The sequence below is a fragment of the Eublepharis macularius genome, chromosome 9 (assembly GCF_028583425.1).
Source record: "Eublepharis macularius isolate TG4126 chromosome 9, MPM_Emac_v1.0, whole genome shotgun sequence".
Lineage (NCBI taxonomy): Eukaryota > Metazoa > Chordata > Lepidosauria > Squamata > Eublepharidae > Eublepharis > Eublepharis macularius.
The window spans coordinates 101,261,432-101,285,163 of record NC_072798.1 but is presented as its reverse complement, the minus strand read 5'-3'; positions in this window follow the sequence as shown (position 1 = coordinate 101,285,163).

The window sequence follows — 23,732 nt, the reverse complement described above, 5'->3', positions numbered from 1 at the left end:
ATCAGGAAATTAAAATACTCCAAGAACAGCTAACAGCAATGAGTAATAAAGAATTGGAGTGGAACCTTAAAAGACTGAATCAGAAAGCATTTGAAGGTGCAAATAAACCTGGGAAATACCTGGCATGGCAATTGAAGAAGAGAAGGGAAAAGAAAATAATAAATAAAATTTGTGAAGACAATAAAACGTATTTGGAACAGACTGCCATTAGTAGAGCCTTTTATAAATTCTACGCTAAGTTGTACAATAAGAAAGAAGTAAATAAAGAATCAATAGCGTCATATTTGGAGAAAACGAAACTTCCAGAAATCTCGGAAGCTTGGAGAAATAAATTGAACAGTGAAGTAACGGACGAGGAAATAAGTAAGGCAATACAATCTGCAAATCTAGGAAAGGCGCCAGGGCCAGATGGACTTACGGCTAAATTTTACAAGACAATGGCCAATGAACTGGCACCATTCCTAAAAGAGGTGATCAATGGAGTTTTAAGGGATCAAAGAATTCCAGACACCTGGAGTGAAGCGAATATATCATTGATCCCAAAAGAGGGCCAAGATTTGACTAACGTGAAAAATTACAGACCTATATCGTTACTTAATAATGACTACAAAATTTTTGCGAAGATATTGGCGGAGAGACTGAAGGGGTGGCTCTCGGAGGTTATAGAGGAGGAACAAGCAGGTTTTTTGCCAGACAGACAAATAAGAGACAATTTAAGGACAGTCATTAATGCTATTGAATATTATGACAAGCGTTGTGACAAAGAGGTTGGTTTCTTCTTTGTTGACGCTGAAAAGGCGTTTGACAATTTAAACTGGGACTTTATGTTTGCCACTATGGAAAAGCTACAATTGGGAGAAAGATTCATCAGAGCAATTAAGGAAATTTACAGAGACCAGACTGCAGCAATTGTGGTGAATGACGAAGCGACCAAGAAATTGACTATAAGTAAAGGAACAAGACAAGGTTGCCCGTTGTCTCCACTGTTGTTCATTTTAGTATTGGAGATCCTGATGATACAAATACGACAAGATGAAGAAATTCGAGGAATAAAAATAAAGGACTATTCATACAAGGTCAGAGCATTTGCAGATGATATAATGTTAATTGTAGAGGACCCATTGGAGAACATGCCAAAAGTGATAGATAAGATTAAGGAGTTTGGAGACTTGGCAGGTTTCTATATTAATAAAAAGAAGTCAAAGATACTATGTAAAAATATGACTAAGCAGAAACAACAATTATTAATGGAAAGAACGGACTGTGAAGTAACAAGTAAGGTGAGATATTTGGGAATTGAACTGACTGCAAAGAATATAGATCTATTCAAAAACAATTATGAGAAACTATGGACTCAGATAGAGAGAGACTTGATTAAATGGAATAGGTTAAATCTGTCATGGTTGGGTAGGATTGCAGCAGTTAAGATGAATGTGTTACCAAGAGTAATGTTTTTGCTACAGACAATACCAATCATCAGAGACTCTAAACAATTTGAAAAATGGCAGAGGAAAATATCAGATTTTGTGTGGGCAGGCAAGAAGCCTCGAGTGAAAATGAAAGTTTTACAAGACGCAAAAGAAAGAGGCGGAATGCAACTGCCCAACTTGAGACTTTACCATGATGCAATCTGCCTAGTGTGGCTGAAAGAGTGGATGACGCTAAAGAACAAGAAATTACTAGCCCTAGAGGGATATAAAAAAATATTTGGATGGCATGCATACCTATGGCATGATAAAGTAAAGGTGAACTCGATGTTCCTGCACCATTATATACGGAGAAGTTTATATATAATCTGGAAGAAGTACAGAATTTACCTACAAGAAGGAACTCCTTTGTGGGTAGTTCCATATGAGGTGATAGATCCGAGAGCTGTTGATAATGAGCAACAATGTTTAACTTACAAAGAAATAACTAGAATTGAAGCATCCAAACTCAGAATGAAGACGCAGGAGGAACTATCACCTTATTATGACTGGTTCCAGTACAGACAGATCAGAGACTTATATAATTCGGACTCTGTAAAGGGAGGTATACGAATAGAGAACTCGGAACTAGAGCAGACCCTTTTTAAAGAGGACAAGAAAAGAATATCCAAGGTATACCAAGTACTGTTGAAATGGTATACTGAGGATGAGACAGTAAAAACACAAATGGTGAAATGGGCTATAAATTTTAACAAAGAAATAACAATGGAGGCATGGGAATACTTGTGGAAGACTACAATGAAGACAACGACATGTACTAGCATTAAAGAGAACATTTACAAAATGATCTCTCGTTGGTACATGACACCAAAGAAGATTGCGCTAGGGAATTTGAACACTTCTAATAAATGCTGGAAATGTAGGAAACATGAGGGCTCCCTCTATCATATGTGGTGGTCGTGTGAGGTAACTAGGCAGTACTGGGGGGAAATAATAAGAGAAATGAGTGAAATTTTACAATTTCAAATAAATAAGAACCCAGAACTCCTGCTACTAAACTTGGGCATGGAGGGAATTCCAGCCCATCATAGGACGTTGATATTTTATATGACAGCAGCAGCTAGACTTTTGTATGCGCAAAAATGGAAAGTACAAGGAGTGCCAACTATTGAAGATTGGATTTACAAATTGCTGTACATGGCAGAAATGGACAAGATGACAAGAAAACTGAGAAATCTGGACTCAGGGCAGTTTAACAGACTGGGAGAAGCTGAAAAAATATTTGGAGAAGAAATGGGAGGTGGGAGGAGAACTGTGGCAGTTTGAGAACTACTGAAGTACAATAAAATGTAGAGGGGGGTGACTTTACCGGGGGGGGGGGGAGAAGAGATAATTGTGAACTTCTAAGCAGTTAGATTAATAGATTGATATATATACAGATATATATAGACGAATAAACAGAATATCGATAGAAAATAATTAATCATAAGGGCTAATTATAAGGACTGATTAACTAATAATATTTTCTTTTTGGTAAGACTGGTATAATGTAACAAACTGAATATGTTTATTTGAAGATATACATGAGTCAAATTGATTGATTATGTGATGATAGTTATATAGAATTATTATTGAAGGGAAGTAGAAATATTAAAGTAATTATATATAACTAAAAGAATGAGTAACATATAGAGCATAAGTCAAATTGTTTGATTTAAACGAATGTATGATCTATATGGTTTATGATTTATAGAAATATTTGAAATTGGAATTATGGAAATTGGGATAAATTGTTTATCCAATATGGAAATAATGACTCATAGTTTGGGTATAGAGTATTAAAAATAGTTAAGAATGTATTGCTTAGAACAAATGGGAGACCATATATTTGTTAGATAGAGGAATTTAAAAGGAGTAAGGGAAAAGGGACAAAGGGTTGGAAAACTGTTGGAAGTCAACAAAAAAGGGGGGAAAGGGAGGGGGTTAGAAATGGAAAATGGGGAAATTGATTGTAATGTATAAATAATTGATCCTAACCCAATAAAAACTTTTCTAAAAAAAAAAAAAAGAAAACCTTCTTGTTGCGGAACTGGTCTATCCACAGTACTATTGCGACCAGGATAGGAAAGAGCTCCAAGAACGTAAGGTCCCTGAGAATGCTTTCCCCCAACCAGGCCATGGGCCACTTCTGAGCTCACCAACGGCCCTCCCAGTACACTCCAAATCCTATGCCCCTGGCAGCATCAGAGTGCACTTGGAGGGATGCCCCAAGGTCGAGGGGCTCCCGCCACCAGGACACGCCATTGTAATCCCACAGGAAGGTGTCCCAGATTAGCAAATCTGCTTTCAGTTTCTCAGTGATCTGAATGTGGTGATGCGGTGCCACCAGCCTGGCCATAGCTCTGGCCAGTCGGGCTCAGAGTGGCCTCCCCGGTGCAACTACCCTGCAGGCAAAGTTCAGGATGCCCAGGAGCGACTGTACCTCCCGCAATGTTTTCTTCTTAGCCTTAAGCATAAATGTCACCAGAGAGGGCAGCCCTGGCCCGTGCCACATGAGAGGAAGCCCCCCCCCCGCTCCTATCCGTGATGGAGACTGCAAAGGCCCCCGAAGCGCCAGTGGCACGTGCCAGGCTGCTCACGTGGGCAGCGGAGCAGTCAGCCGTGGCTGTGCCACCACAGAGGAGGCCCCCGAGCTCACCACGCCAGGCCCTGGAAGGCCCCAGAGCCAGGTGAACAAGGTGTGCACCTGGCGGCCACCCCAGCAATGGGCTGGGCAGCCCTTCCACCCAGCCCGGGCAGCCCTTCCACCCAAAGAGTGGTGGTCAACGGCGTTTCATCAGATTGGAGGAGGTGTCCAGTGGGGTGCCTCAGGGCTTGGTTTTGGGCCCGGTACTTTTCAATATTTTTATCAATGATCTGGATGAAGGAGTGGAAGGGCTGCTCATTAAATTTGCTGATGATACCAAATTGGGAGGAGTAGCAAACACCCAAGAAGATAGAATTAAATTTCAATGAGACCTGAATACTCTGGAGAAGTGGGCAGCTGCGAATAGGATGCAATTCAACAAAGACAAGTGCACAGTATTACATCTGGGCCACAAGAATGGGAAGCACAAATACTGGATGGGGGATACACTTCTGGGCAGTAGTATATGTGAAAGGGTCTTGGGGTAAGAATGGACTGTAAACTAAGTATGAGCAGTCAGTGTGATGTGGTGGCAAAAAAGGCTAATTCAATCTTGGGTTGTATCAAAGGGGCCGTAGCGTTGAAATCACAGGAGGTCATAGCCCCTCTCTATGCTGCCTTGGTCAGGCCACACCTGGAGTATTGTGTGCAGTTCTGAAGGCCTCACTTCAAAAAGGATGTGGACAAAATTGAGAGGGTGCAGAGGAGAGCGACAAGGATGATCAGAGGTCTGGAGACTGAGCCCTACGAGGAAAGGCTGAGGGCCTTGGGAATGTTTAGTTTGGAGAAAAGGAGATTGAGGGGGGACATGATGGCTCGCTTTAAGTATTTGAAAGGCTGTCATTTGGAGGAGGGCAAGGAGCTCTTCCAGTTGGCAGCAGAGGGTAGGACCCGAAGCAATGGGCTTAAATTACATGCACAAATTACATGCTGGACATTAGGAAAAACTTTTTCATGGTCAGAGTAGTTCAAAAGTGGAATCAGTTGCCTAGGGAGGTGGTGAGCTCCCCTTCACTGGCAGTTTTCAAGAAGAGGCTGGATGAATATTTGTCAGAGATGCTTTAGGCTGATCCCACACTGGGCAGGGGGTTGGACTACATAGTCTGTATGGCCCCTTCCAACTCTATGATTCTATGATTCTATGCCATGGCGAGGAATGCCCTTGGGCCTGGGCGCATTGTGCCAGGCCCTGGGAGGCCTCCAAGGCCTGGCAGCCGTGCCACATGCCATAGCGCCTGCCCCGGTGGCAGGCCAGGTAGCCCCCACCCACACTGCTGCAGAGAAAGGCCCTCAGGAACCGCTGCAGCAGCGCTGGCCAGAGGCCGTGCAGCCTGGGGGCAGAAAAAGGCCCCCAGGCCCACCACACCAGGCCCTGGAAGGTCCCAGAGCCAGGTGACCATGGCACATACCTGGCAGCCACTCAGGAAGCGGCGTGGGCAGCCCTTCCACCCATGCTGCGATGAGGAAGGCCCCTGGGCCTGGACGCATCATGCCAGGCCCTGGGAGGCTCCCAAGGCCCGGCAGCCACGCCACGCACCGGGGCGCCTGCCCCAGTGCCAGGCCAGGTAGCCCCCGCCCACACCGCTGCAGAGAAAGGCCCCAGGAACCGCTTCTGCAGCACTGGCCGGAGTCTGTGTTGCCTGGGTGCAGAAAAAGGCACCCAGGCACTGCGGCCATGGTGCAGGCCAGAGGCCGCGTAGCCCGGGTGCCCTGCAGGCCAGGCCGCAACTGTGCTGCCACGGCCAGCTCCATCCCGGGAAATCTGGGGGGCGCCAGGAGCCGCAGTGGGCCTGCTGATCCCAGGGGGCCCAGCAAGGCACTCTGTGGCACGGCTGGCCTCCAGACTGCACCGGCCTGGGTGCGCCAGGGCCAGGAGAGGGGGCCCCGGGGTGGCCACCGTTCACCCAACAGCCACCCTGCACCACTTGCCCCCCCATTCTACCCCAGCAGGTTATTATTTTTTTGAGGAAACCATCACCCCCCGGGGGGCAAGGGGGGCGGGGGGACCCAATGCATGCTCCTGTCCCCCCGCAAGATCCCTGTGGGGAGCCCAACCCACCCGAGCATCTGCCCTCACCTGCTGAGTGGCTGAGAAGCTGCTGCTGAGGATGCTTGGGTGTAATGGCGCTGACCATGCCGCTGGACCAGTGCAGGATGGACGCTCCTCCTCCTTCAGGTAACTCCGCCTCCACTGCATCCTGCACCCGGTGCCAACCCCAGCTAGCCAGTAAGTTGTCAGCTTCCTTTTCTAGATGCCAATCTTTTCCAAGGCAGGCAGGCAGAATGATTGGCTGAATTCCCTCCCCCCCACCAACAGATCTATGTTTTCCCCATAAGTTTTCTTTTGCAGGATTATTTTTGAAAGGGCAGTGTAGGTACATGCTTGGACTCAGAAAAAGAGAGAGCCCTGGAAGACTATGAAAGCAATCCTAAACAGGTCTACTCAGATGTAAGTCCCATGTTATTCCATAGTGCTTACTGCCAGGGAAGTATCTTTTGAATTGAGCCTATGATTGAAGTCTCCCTTCCAAACATTTCCAAAGTTGATAGTAGGGGACTGGAGGGGTCTGCCCTTATGAGGATAGATTGGCAAGGGAGCAGAGAATGCCATTTCTTCAGTAGCTACTGAGTGCGGGGTGGGGAAATGCACTCACACTGTGTGCATTGGTCTAATTCCCCCTTCCCACCAACAGTTAATAATAACGTACATTCTCTCTCCCCTTGAGATCTGATTAGTGAATGCTGTTCAGGAAAGCAAGCTGCTCCCCTGTCAGGTGAGCCCAGTGCCATCCAGTTGCTAAGGTAGGAAACAAAACAAAACATACAAACCTTTTGGTGGGAGGGAATTGTTACAATTTAGTTTCTGAGATTTGGTTCAGTGTTCCAAAAGCTGCTTTAACAAAACATAGCAGTGATTTCCGGGTGTATTTTCGGCACTTTCCCCCCATTATGCATACTCCTATTAGAGACTAAGCAAATCTAAAAATTAAACCCTATGTACTATTGGTTTGTTTAACTATAATACTGATGTCTGATTAATGCATGTTTTATAATATTTACAATTAATGCATGCTTTACAATATTTCAAAGGCAAGCATACAATTTTATTACAAACAATCAGACACTTTAACATTATGCACTGTAATGTGTGCCTACTGTTTGCACTTTTAAAACAGTTTGTTAGTAAGTCTTTGAGAGAATTTTTGTAGAATGTTAGCTAATATTTCTCCTGTGGGGGTCCTCATAGTTTATACAATTATGTGTCTATATTCATGGAAATAGTTGGAGGTAAGAGCTTGCAGAATTTTTCTTCTCCACTAGGGGTCCAAGAACAGCTCCAAGATTTCAGAAGAGAAGGCAAGTATTTCATTGAAAATTTTGCTAATCAAAAAATTAACCCCCCACCCCCACCCCCCGCAATAATGCAATCAAAATAAAACGGGGAAAGAAATTGGAACACACATTGGATGGGTGTGACCAAAAAAAGTTAGATGATAATTCTATCAAAACCCACAATATTAAAAAAAAAAAAACAGCAGGAAAACATTTTAATCTGTCAGGTCTTTCTATTGCTGAGCAGCAGTTCTCAAGCAGAGAAAATCCAAAGGAAAATTACAATGTGAGATTGCTGAAATTGAGTTTATTTGCAAATTTGGAATAATGGACCAACCAGGTTTGAATCGGGATACTGGATTTTTCTCACACTACAAATGATAATTTTCTGCATTTCGTACTCATACTCTATATAGCTAATTACAGCTTGTATTATAACTAGAGATGGACACAAACAGGAAAAAACGAACACAATGTTCGTTGTTTGTTGCCATCCATGAACAGGGATTCACGATCATCGACGGACATGACATGTTCACGAACATGTTTGTAGTTGGAGGTTTGTGGGAGCCAGAACGGCCCCCTTGGGACTTAGCTGAACTTGAGCGGGGGAAAAGAGAGTCCATGCGTCTCCCCCTTTCCTGTCATTTTCTCTTCACAGTGGCAAAAACTGGACTGTCTGCTGGAAGCTAATTGAGGGGTTACAAACTGACCTTCCCAATGTCCAATACCCACCAAATTTGCAGGGGCCATGGTCCTCACTGTCCTCTGAAGACCCCCCAAGTTTCAGAGAGATTGGACCCTGGGAAAGCCATGATCCATGGGTCCCTCCCTTTCCTGTCATTTTCACAGTGGCAAAACCTGGACTGTCTGCTGGAAGCTACTTTGAGGGGTTACAAGTCAGAAGTGAAGGAGTTCAGACAGAGTTCATACAGTCCATGCCTATGTTGCCAGGGGAATTGATTGAAAGGTGCCAGACTGTCTGGCAAATGCCAGGAAGAAGGCTTGGAATGAACACATGTTCGCAGGGAACAGGGCCTCACAAACAGCTTGCCCGTGAACAGCGGATTGGGCTGTTCGTGGCTTTTTTTGGTTCATATTGCTGTTCGTGCCCATCTCTAATTATAACTAGCTCCCTGACACTCTGATTTGTATTATCCTTCCCACCCTCAGGCTGGATTAAAAAGGCCTGTCAGACATACTATCCAGTGTACAGCCATATTGCTTTTCTGATGTATCTCACAACTGTGGTTTTCCAGAGTTGTTTGTCTGCAGGTTCACAGGAGGCAGCTGTGTTCCCAGAGTGGCCTTATCTATCCGAACTAACCGCTGACCTTGGAGGAGCTTCCCTCGCCTTCCCAGGCCTCTGCTTTGACTGGGCAGATGGGGGGGGGGAATGGCAAGGAGGTTTTGATATATCGCAACATGTAACTAACAGGTCATTCTCAACAAAACCTTGTGTTCAGCCAGAAGCTCTCTATCATTTGGATTTATTATGGACACCTGTACTTTGAATATAATCTTTCAATAAAGACCCTTTTGACTCAAGAGACCTTGGAGTTCTTGTAGCAAGGGGTGGGAGATGAAATCAGAGTAACTTGGATTCCATAGACTGACAAGGCCCCTTGCTTTTTCCACTCCTTGCATCTGACAAACATCCTGGAAATCTAGTTTAAGGTGCTACTGGACCCAAGGAGCTTTTAAGGTGCTACTAGACCCAAATCTTGCTTTTCCAAACCAACACAGCTGCCCACCTGAAACTTTATGATGACACTATTGTTAAGGCAGAGACTTTTTATTCAAAATATCAGAGACTGAGAGATGAAATAGAAGAGAAGAAAAATCAGAAGTCATAAAAATACTTAAGAAAGAAGATCAAAGATCTTAAGACTGCCTGTAGGAAGTTTAGAAGACTATGGGGGGGGCGGTGATTTCCTTGAAAATATTCTAAAAAACATTTAGACATAAGGAGCAGTGTAACTACTGGGACTGAAATTACTCATGGGGCCCGATACTAGTGCTGCAAGCAACTTGGGTAAACCTGGAGACACTTTTATCACTCCAACAATAATAATTTTTAAAAAATTAAGTACCATATGGGATGGAAAGATTTCATGATCAAGGTGATTCTGAAAACCTCCATTGTACTTCATTCAAAAGTAATTAATTTCACTTAGTCGTGGATAAATTAGGAATCTTTAATACTTGGGATATTCCCTTTTTTACTGGATGTGTTTCACAAGGAAAAATGGATAACTGAAAAGTATTGAAGGGACTTAACAGTTGGCTGGAATACTTGAGGCACGCACACGTGCATGCACGCCCTCACGCACATGCTTTAGAAAGAAGTTAGGGAAACACACTGTTTTGCTTCATATGTTTTTATTTCAAGTTTTGTTGGCTGGCCTCCATCCTGCCCTCTTTTCCTTAGTGTGAAGACTGCCTATATTTTTAAACTTGGAATGTTGAAAATAAATGTTAAAGCCTTTTTCGTCCAGTAAAAGATATAAATCTGTGTGAGGTTGTTATGAGGTGGGGAATTTCTTTTTCTTGAATTAACTTTTCTAGATATAGCTACTGATTCCCTTATTCTTTTCCCTCCTCTCTTTTGAGAGCAGGATTTCTCTTTTGTTTCTCTTCAAAGAGAAATCAAGATGCCCAGTTGTAACTTCAGGCCTTGTGTATGTGGTGCCCTCAAGTCATAGCTGACTTATGGTAACCTCTGGTGGGGTTTTCATGGCAAGAGACTAACAGAGGTGGTTTGCCATTGCCTGGATCCACAACCCTGGTCTTTGTTGGAGGTCTCCCATCCAATTACTAACCAAGGCTGACCCTGCTTAGCTTCTGCAATCTGATGAGATCTGGCTCGCCTGGGCTATCCAGGTCAGGGCAACTTTAGCCCTTACAATTGTTTTATGCTATACAGGCCTAGTAGGTGCTGTAGCAGGAAGAATGGAAGGCTTAGGAAGACACTGCCTGTCTCTGAGCATCTATAAAGTGAAATTCTGAAATGTTGCAGACCCTCCTTTCTTGCCCCTCTTCTCATCAAATTTCTGTTTAATCACAAAGGAATTTATTGGAAATTCCTAATATGAGGAAAATGAATGTTGGGTTTCAGGGATAAACTGGGGAAAGAGGGATTAAGAGAATTTCTCTTAAGAACCTCTGCTGTATTGCTAATGAGGGGAAAGGTGGATGTATTTTTGCTCTCAAGAAATGCAATTAAGAAAGGGGTTTAAAATATTTAGAGCAAACAAAACTATGCTTTTCATTCCTCTGCCCAAATATGTTATCGTCAGGCATAACAAAACCATCACCTAGCAATTAGAAAAGAGCAAGAGTCCAGTAGCACCTATACGGCTAACAAAATTTGTTGTAGAGATGAGCTTTTGTGAGCCTCAGCTCACTTCTTCTTTCGTGACTCAGAATCACAGAATCACAAAGTTGGAAGGGGCCATACAGACCTTCTAGTCCAACCCCCTGCCCAATGCAGGATGAGCCTAAAGCATCCCTGAGATTCATCCAGCCTCTTCTTGAAAACTGCCAGTGAAGGGGAGCTCACCACCTCCCTAGGCAGCTGATTCTCTTTTGAACTACTCTGACCATGAAAAAGTTTTTCCTAATATCCAGCTTCTTCTCCAGAGTATTCAGGTCTTGTTGAATTTTAATTCTATCTTCTTGGGTGTTTGCTACTCCTCCCAATTTGGTATCATCAGCAAATTTAATGAGTAGCCCATTTACCCCTTTATCAAGATAACTGATAAAAATATTGAAAAGTACCGGGCCCAAAACCGAGCCCTGCGGCACCCCACTGGACACCTCCCTCCAATCTGATGAAACGCCGTTGACCACCACTCTTTGAGTGCGGTCCTCCAACCAGTTCCCTATCCACCAAACTGTCCTATAGTCCATTCTGTAGTCTTCCAGTTTGCCCATCAGAATGTCATGGGGGACCTTATCAAAAGCTTTACTGAAATCCAGGTAAATCACGTCGACAGTTCCCACGATCCAGTAAGCTCCTCACTCGATCAAAGAAGGAAACCAGGTTCATCTGACAAGATCTGTTGGGGACAAAAACATGACTCAAGAAAGCTCATACCCTACCACCAATTTTGTTAGTCTTACTGGTACTACTGGATTCTTGCCCTTTTCTACTGGTTTTTGAAGAAGTGAGCTGTGACTCACGAAAGCTCATACCTTACACAATTTTTGTGACTCTTATAGGTGCTACTGGACTCTTGCTCTTTTCTACTGCTACAGACAGACTAACATGGTTACCCACCTTGATCCATCCTCTAGAAAATTATGCAACAGTCGGATCCAGTTTTTAATACTAACAGAATCCTCATCAGATATCTACCTCTCTCTCTGGTCAGGGACAGAGTGGCCAATAGAAGAAAAGTTCCTGATGGGTCCTGCTGGATGCCAGAAGTAAGCAAAAGAGAATTTACCCCAACAGCAGGCAGGGTTGCCAGCTTCAGGTTAGGAAATTCCTAGGGATTTGTAGGCAGGAGCCTGGGGAAGGAAAGGAGCTCAGTAGGGTATAATGCCATGCAGTCCACCCTCCAAAGCAGTCATTTCCTCCAGGGGAAATGAGTCCTGCAGTCCGGAGACCAGTTGTAATCTTGGGGGAGGGGTCTCTAGGCCCCACCTGGAGGCGGGCAAGCCTAGCCTCAGTCCTCTCAGCTGCAAGAGTGGTCAGTGCCAGTTCACCTGTTGCCTCCTCTGGCACTGCTGCCGCTTGGCAGCCATGGATGAGTTCATGGTTGGCAAGGCTGGCAGAGCCTGAGCTGAATGGCGCTTGGCTTGGCTGGCAAGACCCACTCATCTTGGTGTGCTTCTGGGCCGTTGTAACGTTCTAGTCCACCCCAGTTTGTTGTCCCCACTAGTAACAGGGAAAAAACATAGATTTTTTGTCAAAGATTGAGGACAGCAAGCTGGTCACAGCAGAAAGTACAGCCACCACCACCTGGACCCAGGAGAAGAACACAGCAGAGCAGTGGTTGTTTTACTGCTCTTTCTCTGTGGCCATCTTGCTGTCCTCCAGGAACCATGGCAATCTCACTCTCCCCCCTGAACTGCCATGCCTCACGCTAAGGAAGAAGTGCCCAGAAGAAAGCCCTTCTCCTAACTCCGGGTGCGTAAGGGCCGCCTGGGTTCAGACATAGTTTGACAAAACAACCCTACATGCTTAAATATCACCTGGCAACTTCAAAAGAATAGAGCAATATATTTACAGTATTGTGGGCACATATGTGCAGTAATGTACAGGGCACACAGTCATGTGGCTCTTAATGGTTGGGGGTAATTTTTAATGTGGTTCTCTGCAAGGTTTGGCATGACTAACAGTAAATTGGGCTTTTCTTATGGTTCAAGAAGGTATATTCTTGGGTAGGTTTTTTTTTTAAACTTCCTTCTTTTCTGAATGCTAAGACAGGCTTTGTGATATGTGCAAAACACACCCCAGTAAGTATTTCTTGGGCATGTTCCTATTTAATGCTAGGTTAGGCTTTTCCAGATGCCAGGTTAGGCTTTTCTGGAGAGAGAAAGTGCTGAAAATGGGGCAAGGTGTTTTTTTTAATGTATTGCCTGGAGATCCCAGCATGGAATATTGCATTTGGTAAACAATTTCTATGAAAAAGACATTTTTTCCCAAAAAGACACCTGGAGAAAATGATTATTTTACAGGATAAGTTATATCAGAGAACAAACATAAAAAAACGAGAACTCTATGAAAGACCAGCATAGCTCTGAGCAACACTAGAAATGCAAAGGGCTTGTGAAAAGGGGGGGGGGGAAGACCAGCCTTGTCAAAAAAGAATTTGGCAACAAACCATTATGTCAGGGCACGTGTTTTTCAGCAGGAGCACAAATAGACCTCTCTCTCCATGCCTGTAAATAACTGTTCTGTAATGTGTCCTGAAGATATTTTGGAACATTTTAGAAATGTTTAGGGTAAGTTGTGCCTGTTTGTTAATAGAGGAATCCTATCAATATCACAAATTAAGATACCAAAATTGACTCGTATAGATCAGCATAAACTTGAAAAACCCTTTTCAATCAAGGATACTGTCTGCAGTCTTTTTAAAAAGTGAAAATACAGGCCCAGGTAGACTCGCTTCTGAATTTTTATGAGGATCTTTGTTGATAAGCTCCAACACATATGAACTACAGTCATTAATGAATCAATTCAGTTACATCACATACAAACCTCTTCAGAGGGAACCCTCCCCTCTTCCAATACCAAAACCTGGGAAATAAGTTTTGTGCAAAAGTGAAGTCATCTTTAATAAACGGTGGGGCTGCTGGGGAGACATTCAACTGGAGTACCTAAAGCTGTTTTTAAGGTTTCTTTTGACTGGTCTCTGTGTTACATTTTTCTTGTTAGGCTTCTTGTTGTGTTATCTGTTCCTTTTATTTGCTTATGTTATTCGCTGAGTAAGCTAATGTTAATTTTTGTTAGTCAAATAATTGTTTGTGCGTGTTCCTCTTGCATCAGGTAAAAATAACTTTTGTTGGAGGAAAAACCCTGTGTCTGTGGAAGAGAACCATGGGATCCAACATACTGGTTTCCACCTTACCCATGATGGACTGAAGTGCTACTAGTCTCTGAACTCCTTGACAGTAACGAACTCTTTACCAACACTCTTGCATCTTCCTTGGCCCACAGGGGCTCAGCAGGTTCACTCAATTCAACTTCCCCATGACTCACAAAGATGGAAATGCTGACTGTTCTGCTTATGGGGGGAAATTTGGGTTCTGTTCTTAGTAGAAGTGAGTATTTTCTTGCTTTTCCAATTATCAAAATTGTCCAATTATTTTTTGGGGGGAGCATGACTGGTATCTTCCAAGGGCCCTATCTTCCTTGGCCATCAAGTTCTTATTAAAGTCACTCTCTTAATGGAGGATCCCATCTTCACCACAACGCACAGTTGCATGTCTAGAGCTATTTTGTTTATTATATAAATTAACGATCTATTTACTTAATATTTCGCCAGTGGAGACCTAAAGCAGCTTATATCATTCTCTTCTCCTCCATTTTATCCTCACTACAACTCTGAGGGGTAGGCTGGACTGAGATGGTGTGACTGGCCTCAGGTCACCCAGCAAGATTCCGTGGCAGAGGTGGGGGGCGGGGAGGCTTCCTAGGTCCTAATCTGAGGCTAACTACTACTACTACACCATGGCACTGCTATGTCATGAATTATGCAACAAAAATGCACCAATTCAATTCAATTACCTTTATTGGCATACAATAAAAGGGAAAGAAGAAAATGAATAGATAAATAAATAAATAAAAACAATAGGACAATAAGCAAATAAGGGATCCCCACTGGTCAGACCCCACAGTAATATCACACTAAGTAAAAAGGGAAATGTACAATAAACACTGGGTGTTATAAACTCGTGCTCTTAGCTTGCATACACATGCTAGGAACTCGGCAAAAGATGCAGTGGTTTTGGGGGACTTGTCAGATAGCAAGAAATTAGTTTCATTAGCTATCATGGTCTTTGCAGAAAGCAGAAGGGGGCAGATCAGGTAGAAACGCAGAGAGGAGTACTGAGGACAGCGAAGGAGGATATGTTGCACAGAGTCACCTTGATCTTCTCATTAGCCCAGTTGCTGAATTATAAGTCATTCTCTTTTAACAGGGACTAAAACCTGCCACTTTACTCTGCCTCAAAGGGAAAGATCTTTAGAATGGTGACTTGCTCATGCAAATATGTATTTTCTACCTTCGCTCACCCTCAACTCCAAATCCCTTCTCCCCTTGCTTCCTTGCTACTTAATTAATTTTGTGGTACAGCTAAAAAGGGTTCATTGAGAAAGAACTCGCACGGTCCATTGGGCTCATAGTATTCCAGGCTCTTTTCCTAATCAGGGAACTGATCAACTCAGAGCCAAGCTACAAGTGACGCCTGACACAGGTTGGACACTTGTCAGCTTCCTTCAAGTTTTGATGGGAAATGTAGGCATCCTGATCTTGCAGCTGTAATGGAGAGCCAAGCTGTAAAACCAGGACGCCTACATTTCCCATCAAAACTTGAGGGAAGCTGACAAGTGTCCAACCTGTGTAAGGCGTCACTTGTAGCTTGGCTCTCAGCTACACAGATTACCTCCAAGCTGCCCACTTCAGTGGGGAAACCACGGGCACATTGTTGCATTTGGCAATCAGCGCGCAAGAAGGAGCACTTCTTGATGCTTTCCATAATTCATGTGTCCAAGCCAATGACCCCAGTGAGCTATATGGATCTCCATATGCCAGAAACTACATAGCACATAGAGACGACCTCCTGGCTGGCCTTCTGTTCATTCCTTGAAAGTCATTCGGACAAGTGCATCTGAATCAACAAGAGCCTCCTGTTTTGGACAAAAAGGCAATCGACTACGGGATGCTTCGAGTTCAGTGCCAGATGTTTCAAGGGAGCTTGTCAGGAATCCAGGGCATGCTCTCCTCTTCAGACCCAAATCCTTCGATTCCTTTCCTACAGGCCAACTTTGTGCTGTTAGAAAGGCATTCCTGTCACCAAGTGTTAATGCAGCTGTGAACACAGCATTTCGGTTTTGCTCCTCTTTCTGTTGGCTTAACTCACCCTGCAGCTGGTGTTTGCTTGAGAGCACATCGTAGGGGTTAAGAGTTTGTCCTACACATGAGGAATGTGTTCATTTCTCAGGAATCAAATGACCACACCAGAGCTAAACAATATGCAAAGCATACCATTTATTTTGGACTTCTGCTCCTCCAGATGTGAAAAGCTGGTGCATTTCATAAACCAACAGCTTTAAAAATGTGTGTACATGGCTCTCTGGCAAAGGATACTTTCATATTTAAGTGAATGAGCATCTTTTAAGCCTTTTTGTCTCAGGTGCTTTAAGCATCACTAGATTAAGCAGAACACAGGACCATTTTGCTCACAAAATACTGGGCATCAAGTTGACTAGCAGGAGCATCTGAATACAGTCACACACAAAATGCAAGTTCAGTTGGGGCTTCCACACATTAAACACCTATTTAGTGCACACATCGTCAGGTCCCCATTTCACGGAAACAGGCCTTTTCAAAGGCCATCAAGTCTAACTCTGGGTGCAAAGAGCAGCCCAATCGATCTAGTAGCTCTGCTTGCAGAGCAAACAACTTTAGATGATGTCTCCCAGTTCAAATAGGGCAAGGAAAGGTCTTGTTATTATAGCTTTTCCATCCTGCTATAAGCATCTTTTATCCATCCTGCTGTTTCTCCAATGAGCCCAGCTTTGGTCTGGAAAATTCATGGAGATTTGGGGGGAGAGCTTTGGGAGGGCAGGGTTAGGGGAGGGGGCTTTGCCATACAGTCCACCTCCAAAGCTGCTATTTTCTACAGAGGAGCTGATCTCTGTTGTCTGAAGATTCATTATAATTCTGGGAGATCTCCAGGCCTCACCTAGAGGTTGGAAACCATATCAGGATGGTATGCATGGCTTCCATTTAATCCCTACAACAATCTTCTAAAGCATACCAGGCTGAAAAATCATGACTGGGTCAAGGCCACCCATCTCCTACATCTTAGTCCAGCATTCTAACCACTACATAATGCTACCCTTTTATTTATTTTTCCTAGTGGGACTATTTAATCATTTAAAGATTTGGCAAAAAGTTCATTCCATTTTCTGTCTTTCAGGCATTATCCTGAGCATACAAATCAAGCATCGATCCTAATGGGAAAAGAACTTTTATGACATCCACATCTTTCCCAATGAGTTGTTTTTGCCGATGCAACTTTGTTCAGCATTAAGCGGATGGACTTGAACTCCGTTGTGCATTCGTACATAATGCAGTATGATGTTTCCAGCATAGAAGCTCCTTGGCTGCATAAAGGCAACATAACTTCACTTACAAAAGTCACTGCAACTAAATTGTGTTCAGCCTTGGAGATCTTGGAAGTTACAATGCTCTGAACAACTCCTTGATGAGCGTGTAGTGATTCCTGCAAACTCAGGAAAGATTTTACACACACAACAGGAGAAGAAGAAAAAAGAAAAAGACAAACAAGAGGATAATTTTATTTAATAAAGAATATTCTTGGAGAACATACTTGCTTGAAGCACTATGGAAGTAGCCCAAAGAGAATTAAATAGTAGTATCCTTTTTGATGCGCAGTTTTTGAAGAAGAGCAGTGGCCATTTGTTAAAAATGTATCCCTTTCAAAAAGAGGATTTTGGTGACAATGCCTTCACCCAAGGCTACAAAGTTTCAGCACAGTACCAATAATTTTCTCAGTACACTGGCTACATATCAAATCCATAGAGCCAGTTTGGTGAGTGCAGGACTCTAAGCTGGAGATCCGGGTTTGATTCCCCACTCCTCCGCTTGAAGCCAGTTGGGTGATTTTGGGTCAGTCACAGCTCCCTCAGAGCTCTTTCAGCTCACCCACCTCACAGGATGATTGTTGTGGGGATAATAATAACATACATTTTAAACCACTGAGTGGGTGTTAAGTCGTCCTGAAGGGCGGTATATGAATCAAATGTTATTCAAAGAAAAAATTCTGATCTTACTGATGCTGAGATTTTTCCCTTTTAAATTTTTTCTTCAAAAGTATTAAAGAAACATCCTAGAAAGAAGACAATATCTGAAGAATGGGCTTCTTATTTATTTTATTTTTTTTTTGTATTTTCCTTCAGCAATTCAGTTCTCATTTCAGGCAGAACTGAAATTATTTCCACACCAGCAAGATCCCATAGTTTTCTTTCTGCCATTTGCTTCTTTGCAAAGGCCCTTTCTGCATGTCATTTGTAAGAGGCATTACTGACCTGTGTGCAAATGCCATCTAATCAAACCTCAGCCAATATGCTACATATATTAATATAATGAACCCAAAGAAAAAGAATAATATCTGAAACTGGGCATTCTACTGGAGCCTGGCTGTCTGGCTTCAAGCAGAAGAAGGGCAGTGGAACAGAGAAGAAGGTAAAGATCATGAATAATAGAGGGAGGCTGAATTTGCCACGAAAGATCGGGAATACATACGCATTCACACAATGTTGATAGCACCACTCGTGTTCCCTGCTTGGGAGAGGGCACAGAGGGAAACTTTTTGCTTTCAGGTTTTAGCATACATTCTGATAGTGCTACCAATTTGGTCTCAACCAAATGACAGACCAGTAGTGAAAATCTTTCAACTTCTTTAAATAGTTTTTTAAAAGCAACGGTCGGGTGGGTTGTTAGACTGCTGGAATTCCGGAAGACAGGACCAGGGGTGGGCACCAAGGAAATTCCTGTTTCAGTTTCAGTTCTGGGGGTTACAGAATAATTGTTTCATTACGAGATTGTTCTGGGTCATCTAGTGCCAGCTTGGAATGGATCAGTTTGTTTTGTTTGTTTTCATGAGTTCTGGCCCGTTGTGTGCCTTGGTCACACATGCACAAATGAACACGGTTATTTGGATGAGGGTTATTTGGTTGGGGGCGTGTAGAGGAACAAGGCTCTGGGACAGGTGTTTTTGTGCTTAATCAAAAACAGCATCAACCATTAATCCCCCTCCTAATCTAAACCATTGATCCACAGAGATATTCTGCAAGCACAATAACACGCACACAACAACGGATCTGTAAAAGGCAAGTGTCAGTGGGTGGAGCAGCAACAGTGGGGCCCCACATAGGAGAGCATGCAGTCCAGCAACAATAAAAACAAGCCTGCTTCATGTTATTTGTTTTCTTTTCCTATAGTGCCAATAACTGATTACCTTTGCATTCTGCTTCTGCCTGCTGGTTTCACGCTTCCTTGTTTTTTGTAGTTTTGCTCCCACAATCTAAAATCCTAGGAAAGGCTAAGTCTATCAATAATCACTTTATACAATGTAAGATTTACAATGTGAGATTTACAATGTAAATCTTATATACACCACTGGTTGTAAAAAATACTGCTAGGATTCACAATAGATACAATGATGCAGTTAATGTCCAATCCAATAGATGGAAACAGTTCCAAAGCAGACTTCACATGTAAGTGTCTTCTCTCCAATGTTTGTTTCTTCTTTTGCGGCCACAGAAATATGATGCCAGGATTCTTCAGAAGGAAAAATATTCTCACCATCTCTCATAACTGACACAATACAGCATATTGCCAAGCAAGTTAAATCACCCAGTTGGTTATTCTGTCATCAACACACTGTATTGTATGATATGGTAGCTTTGAGCCTTTGGTGGAGTTTTTATGTGAAGTGGGATTTTGGATCTGGCAGCACCCATTGGGCTCTGCCCACCTACAGCCATGAGATGGTGGGAACATTTTTCCTTCTGAAGAATCCTGGCATCATAGGATTTTAGATTGTGAATTATAGGTATTAGTTATTGCAGTTACAATATTAATTGGATTGAGTATATTTATTTATTAGATTCACAGGGCACTTTGGGCACATAGCACTTTAAAGTATATTTAAAAACAATCATAAAAATAAACAAAAATATATATGTAGTAACAGTTATATTGTTTTGTCCCTTGGGCAGGCTTTTGCCTTTTTCTTATGTGGTTCTGTCTTGAAGGTGCCCTTTAATTTTCTTATGAATCAGGAGTGGAGCAGGTTGCAATATGTCCCCCCCCCCCTCATCCGGCTGGAGTCAGGTGCGGAGCATGCAGTAATGCCTGCTCCCCCTTCACCCAGCTAGATCAGGAGTGGAGCATGCGGCAATGCCTGCTCCCCCTTCACCCAGCTAGATCAGCGGAGCATGCGGCAATGCCTACTCCCCCTTCACCCAGCTAGATCAGGGACGGAGCATGCAGCAATGCCTGCTCCCCCTTCACCCTGCTAGATCAGGAGCAGAGTAGGTGTCAATGACTGCCCACCACCTTCACCCAGCTGGGATCAGGCAAGGAGCAGGTGGCAATGCCTGTACTCAATCATCACTCAGCTAGGATCAGGAACTGATCAGGTGGCAATGCCCACCCCACCCCCGTCACCTGGTTGGGATCAGGAATGAACCAGGCTGCAGTGCCTGCCTCCACCTTCACCCGGCCAGGATCAGACGTAGAGCAAGTGGCAATTCCCAACACCCCTTCAACTTGTCAGAATCAGGTGCAGAGCAGGCAGCAATGCCCACTCCCCTTCACCCAGCCGGGATCAGGAGCAGAGCAAGTGAAAGCTCTGGAAAAAGAATTCTGCAGTTTCAGATCCTATTAGGAGTAAAATATTCATGTGGAAGTGGCCTATATCATAATGCCAATCACCACTGGGGTCAGAAAGCAATTTTTCCCAGGCTAGTTTGACTCAGAATTATGATGGTGTTTTGCCATCTTCTGGGCTTGGAACAGGGGTCATTGGGGGTGTGAGGGGGGAGGTAGTTGTGAATTTCCTACATTGTGCAGGGGGTTGGACTAGATGACCCTGGAAGTCCCTCCCAACCCTATGGTTCTAGAGCAGTGATGGAAGCAGGACGCAGGTGGACAGGAGGTTGATTTCTGCAGCAAAAAGGCTGCTTCTACTTGAAGCAGCTTTTTTGCTGCAGAAATCCAAAATACTTCCTGAACACCATGAGGTGCTCTTTTCTTTTCTTTCTTTCTTTTTTTGAGATAGCTGTTCATTCACTAGCATTATTATTATCTTGGGGATAGGGGGTTATAATCCTAATTATTTTTAGGAGACATTTTTTCCCTGCAAACCTGGAAGTTCTTCTAGTTTGTAGAGCTCTGTGACTGCTTCCATGCAGAGACATTTCTCTATTGTGTGCTTAACACTGGCCTTCATTACTTCTCATGTCCACCATTCCCCCCACAGGCAGTGTAGGAGAGCTCTGGCTATTGCTTTAAAAAAATTCAGAAGTAGCTACAAGTGATATAGCTGCTCTTGAGTTTTTAGGGTTTTTTAAAGGGGCAGGAAGCCGGCCCGTAGTGGTGGGGAAATGGCACTAGTGCAGGCTGGGAAGTGCATAAATCCAGACCTTCCTGTCCACATTTTGGGCATATGTTTGAGTACAAACTTTCCAGAAAGCTTGTACCAAAGTTGGTTTCAGAAAGAATGGACCGTAGCAGGGGAAGCCGTGGAAGTGAAAGAATGAAGGACAATCGAGGACTGTGGTTGCGTGAAAGCCCTGGAAAAAGAATTCTGCAGTTTCAGACCCTATTGGGAATAAAATATTCATATGGAAGTGACCTATATCATAACCATGAATGGCCCAATTACAAAGATTTTCCTACTTGCACTATATCTAATAGCCATCCATTGGCTATTAGATTTAGGGACAAGCCCTCAAGATTTTCATATTCCAGAATGGAAAGCACCTGTTTTTAACTATGAATCTAGGCTCCAAATCAAGCATAATAGCAGATCTGCACAAGAATATCAGTAATAACTAGTTTCCCAAGATGCCATGCAATTAAGCCAACTGCACAGAATGAGGAAGAACACCCAGTACTTTTGGGAAGAGCCCAGCACAAAGCACAACAACAGCCTACTGATTGCTTTTCCAAGCAACAATTGTAAAGAAGTTGCTCACACTTAGATCATCACAATAAGCAACTGACTCAGAATTTAGAACTCTGTTCAAAACGGGCATCGTAATAGTAGGCATCGTAAATACCTACTATTGCCTACAAAATGGGCATCGTAATAGTCCCTACGACTTCCGTGGGAAGAAGTCAGCTTAAGTATAAATCCTTTGCCTTGGTTAATTACAGACCAGGCAGTAAGTGTGTACTATATAATTACCCAAAGCCATTGCAATTCCCTGCCAAGCACTGTGTGTTAGCAGGCCTTGCGCCTTAGTTTTTTCTGACAGGTTCCTGAGAAATTAACAAGGGTGTCAAAATTCTGAGACACTCATGAATTGCAGATAGCATTGGCCATTTTTTCCCTGTAAAAGGAAAACAGTATCAATAACTTTCTCCAAGCTTTCTGAAAATATTTAAGAGCAGTTTTGAAATAGGTGTAGAATTTTATTAGGAAACATAAAATATGCCCCCTCCCTTGAGCATGTCAAAGTTTGAAATTATCAGGAAGCTAAGATTTCAGAACTCAATTGGTAACAATTTCCAAGATTTTTTTTCAGTGCCAAAACCAGCAAGTTCTGTTACAGCAAAGGTTAGTTTTTCGACTAACACTGATTAATCAGCATATCCACTGTTTTAAAGAAATGTGCTTTCAAGTGCAGGAAACTTCCCGGTGGGATACAAGCCAATTGCAAAACTAGCGGCAGAGGCAGTCACTGTTACGACACATGCCCCAGGGAAATTAGCAGCAATTTTTGGATCAGTGCATGGACAGATACAGCAACGTGTTTAATTTTGGGACAGAGTAACTTGCTCACAATTCCACGCACATGCAGAAATGGCACTTCAATAACATTTAAAAGAGTCCCGTAGCACCTTTAAGACTAACCAACTTTATTGTAGCGTAAGCTTTCGAGAATCACAGCTCTCTTCGTCAAATGTAATAACATTTAAATACCTTTCACTGAAGGCAGACTGGATCAAAACTAGGAAAACTGCAGACTTCATAGTTTCAATCCTGTTTCTTTTGCTTCCTACAGAACCAGCACATGCATACATGCATGTTTTCCCCCTAACTGACAGTCCACCTTTTGGCGGGGGCTGAACTAAACATGATGATGCAAAATACTTGGCTTCAAGTGCAGCATCGCCACCTCGTGGTGATTGCCTGAAATTACACATGCACCAGACCAGCATTTCAGAGCAATGAACCACAGTTAAGGATCCAACTTAACCGTGGTGGGTATGCCATTCTTCCCCCTCTATATGGGAATAGTGATACAGAGCCATGGATGGCAACTGCCATAAGGGCCACCAATACAAGAAGTATGCCCTCCTTCGAGAAGTGCTATAAAAATGCATGATGAAATGTTTAGCAGCCAAGGGAGGAGGCGATGGCACACCCAGAGGGATGTTTTAGCACCACTTCATGTTCTGATAAGTACAACACAAGAGTTGGGGAGTCAAAAGCCACAACAAGTCCTGAAAACTTGCCCTGGGGTCTATTCTGAGATTCAACTGGCACAATGCAGTGTGCTTTACTCTCATTTATTGTGGCTCATTTTCAAGCCCTGTAACAATCAGCAATGAGTCCTTGACAAAGAATTGTTCTCATGGTCTCAAACAAAGCCCTCCTTCAAAGGCACTCCTGGCCTATGCAAAGAGGTGATTATTGGAAAGAGAACACCTTAACTCTTACTGTTGAAGAGCCACAGCTGTTAGCAGTCAGACCCCCTCGTCATGCTGAGAAGGCATTTTATTGATGACACATCATAAACTCCTTCCTCATATGCGAGTAAGTCCAAGGCACTGCCTGGTCCAGAATGG